At 35.7% G+C, this 3,584-nt stretch overlaps 1 pseudogene; it reads left to right on the plus strand.

Annotated features, from left to right (window-relative positions):
- Positions 1-446: 446 nt before the first annotated feature.
- LOC127645478 (gamma-tubulin complex component 4-like) lies at positions 447-3,230 on the plus strand (annotated as a pseudogene).
- The last annotated feature ends 354 nt before the right edge of the window (positions 3,231-3,584 follow it).

Consider the following 3,584-nt stretch of genomic DNA (forward strand, 5'->3'; position numbering starts at 1 on the left):
TCTGGGGTGATTTCAAAAACTTTAAATGTATAAATGTGTTTGTGATTCTGTTCACTTTCAAACATTTGCATAGGTAACTTTTTACAGTAAGGTTATAATCATTAACATTCGTTAACTACATTAGTTAACACAAACTAACAATGAACAAATCTTACAGCACTTATTAATGTTGGTTAATGTTCATTTCAATTTCTATGTTTTTTAAACTGAAAGTTGTATATGTTAACGTTGTTAATGCATTATGAACTAACAATGTTATATGCTTTAAAAACATTGTTCACGGTTCATTCATGATACCTAATGCATTTACTAATGTTAATAAATACAACCTTATGGTAAAGTATTGCCTATGTTTGTGTATAATGAATATTTATGGCATTTAATTGAATTTCTGTTCATTACTGTCCCTCTATGTTGAGATTGATTGAGGAAGAGGACATGCTCGCACCATCCCTGCAACAGTTCTCCTTGCGTGTGGAGATACTTCCCTCATACATCCCTGTTCGAGTAGCTGAAAAAATCCTCTTAGTTGGGGAGTCAGTACAAATGTTTGAAAATCACAACCAGAGCCCATCCTGAGCCGGTGAGTGGGTGGCCGTTTTGCAGCTGCTCATCGGATCTTTAAGTATTTGTGTGGGTTTTCTGTTCTAACACTGCCCTCGTGTGGTTGCTCGGGATCCATACTGAAGCATCAGGAGGACATGTTTGCAGCAGAGCTCCACAGGCTCAAGCAGCAGCCTCTCTTTGGTCTGGTACACTTTGCGAATCTGGTTGATGGCATTTGGAGCACAGTTGCTGAGGTTGGTTTATTGCTTACAAAAGTGAATCTCACCAAGCCTGTTGAGAATTGTCAGAAAAAACGTCTGGATCATATTTCAACCCGATATAAAAACAGGGAGAAAAATATTTTGCATATAGATTTTAGAATAGAATTTTGGCCATTGAGAAATTTGTATCATTCCTCCCATTTCTAATCACTGGCATGCCAAATTCCATAGAGGTATTTTGTTGAAATTGTGAAATATTTATACAACATTATAAATTGTAGTGTCTTGACAGTAGGATTCTCATTATTGCATTGCAGTAATAGACAATAAATAAATAAATAAACAGAACAATCATTGAGAAAAGCAAATTACAAACAAATTATAAAGTAAAACATCCCAACATGTTAATGAGAATGAATAATATTTTAATTATGTCACAATACAAAACATCTTTATGGTCCTATAATAGTACACATTTTCTATATTTATATAAAATGTAATTTTGGGCATGTCTTTGTGAGATTCACCCACACTAACAGCACTACCAAACACATCATCAGGTGTCCAGATACATTTGTGTTGGTGGGTTTCTGTATTTCAGCACTAATGGACTTTGATGGTAAAGGAATCTGATCTCTTGGGACAGCTCAAGGTAAGGGGGGCAATTTGTTGATTTACTGTGTCATGCACATGTTTTTGTTTTACATTATGAAGGACTTTTACTTGTTGGGGCGTGGTGAACTGTACCAGGCCTTTATTGACCTCGTTCAGCAAATGCTGAAAATTCACCATTTGCAGTTACTGAACATGGTTGTTATTTTACTGGTAACTCTATACAATAAGGTTGTATTTGTTAACATTAGTACACTACTTATACTAATACATTTTTTACAATTGAAAGTTGGATATGCTAATATTAATGCATTATGGATGTACAATGATCTTTTGTTTTATAAATTAGCACATAAATGAATATTTTTATACAGTACATTAAAAATAACCAAGAGTAATGAATGCTATAAAAATATATTGTTCTTTGTTAGTTTATTATACTAATGCATGAGGCTTCAGGGAAACGAGAGGGCTCCACACCACCTCAGGAGAGTTCACCTCGTGAGGCTCCTCCCACTCTTTGGGCTGCTCTGGGATTGGCTTACAAGGTTCAATGGCCACTGCATATTCTTTTCACCCCTGCTGTTTTGGAAAAGTAAGTCATTGTGCCATATTAGTATTCTTCATACATTAATAACAGTATGAACACAACAGCCTGCATTTTATAGTGCTCTTTATTAGAGACTATTTGCTTAATTGTAGGTATAACATAGTGTTCCATTACCTGCTGAGTGTGCGTCCAGTTGCTGGGCATTGCAGATACAGCGCAAGCATCTTTAATTTAACTAGACAGATACAGTTAAATGGAGACTCTGCAATCATATGGCCTTCTTAGTGGACAACCATCAGGTTCTACCTTAACTTGGAAAAAAATTGCATCTTGATACCAAACACCCCCTTGATACATTGTTAGGTAAACTAATAATACATGCAAGTGTTCAAATGTAGTGAAAATCCTTAGCTTAAATTTAATTATTAACTTTTATGTTCATACATTGGGTTGGCAGTTTCTGCCTCACATTCCTCACCATTTTATTTTTTTAAAGCATGCACAAATACATACTTTAAAAATCCACTAGGTAATGTATGCAATCCAAGCTCATAACTATTTACTACATACTATAATTTGGGACATTAATTCTAATCTTGCATACCCTTTAGGAGGGATAGTATGCCAATTGGGATGCAGCATCTGACTACAACATTTTTTTGTCTTTTTTATGTACAAAAATGTATAATTATTTTGGCATGTCTTGATCAGGTGGATGTTTTGGAGTCCCAGATGTCTCAGCTCTTGCAACAAATAAACTCTACTCGAGATTTTGAGAGCATCCGACTGGCCCATGACCATTTTCTCAGCAATCTTTCATTCTGCTCAAGCCTGTGAGTGTCCAGAACAAACATCTCCATGTCTTATTTATTCAAACCAAGTAATGGATTTTGAAAAGGCTGCATTCTGTGACGTGATTAAATATTAACTTTGTTTTGCTCCCAGGTTTTTCACTGTTTGAATGAGATTCTGGATCTTTGTCACAACTTCTGTTCCCTGGTCAGTCAGAACCTTGGGCCTCTGGATGAAATAGGAGCCACCCAGCTGGATCATCTTGTTAAGGTAGCTTTGATTGTGTGAGCCAATTTTGAAATTGTTTTTATATGTAATACTGCATTAGTACATGACATTGCTATATTTGTACTCTAAAGGGTTTTAGTCATCAGTCAGTCCTGCTCTTCGAGATTCTTTCCAGTGTGCGTAACCACCAGATAAACTCTGACCTGGCTCAGCTGCTGTAATGCCTAGACTACAACAAATACTATACCCAGGCAGGAGGCACACTGGGAATGTATGTCTGAGTGATGCAGTAGTGTTGTACACTGATTAATGCTCATTTAAACTAATGTTGGGTTACTTGATGTCTTTCAGTTTTGGGCCATAGAGCTGAAAATCCCAGATGCAAACTTAACAAGTGTCTATTTCTGCTTAATGGTACAAATGTCAATTTCAACATTTGTTTTGATTTGTGAATTAAATTATTGTTAATATGAAGGGCCCTTCTCATTTCATCACTGTTCATGTCTTTGCTGTACACACAAAAATGGTCTATGCCATTTTAAATAATATTTCTCAAACAGGAACATGTAACATTTGTAAATATCATGTGGTTTGTGATCGCTGTTGTGAAATAAATCAGACAAGTGAAACAATCA

The sequence above is a fragment of the Xyrauchen texanus genome, chromosome 1 (genome assembly GCF_025860055.1).
Source record: "Xyrauchen texanus isolate HMW12.3.18 chromosome 1, RBS_HiC_50CHRs, whole genome shotgun sequence".
Taxonomy (NCBI): Eukaryota; Metazoa; Chordata; class Actinopteri; order Cypriniformes; family Catostomidae; genus Xyrauchen; species Xyrauchen texanus.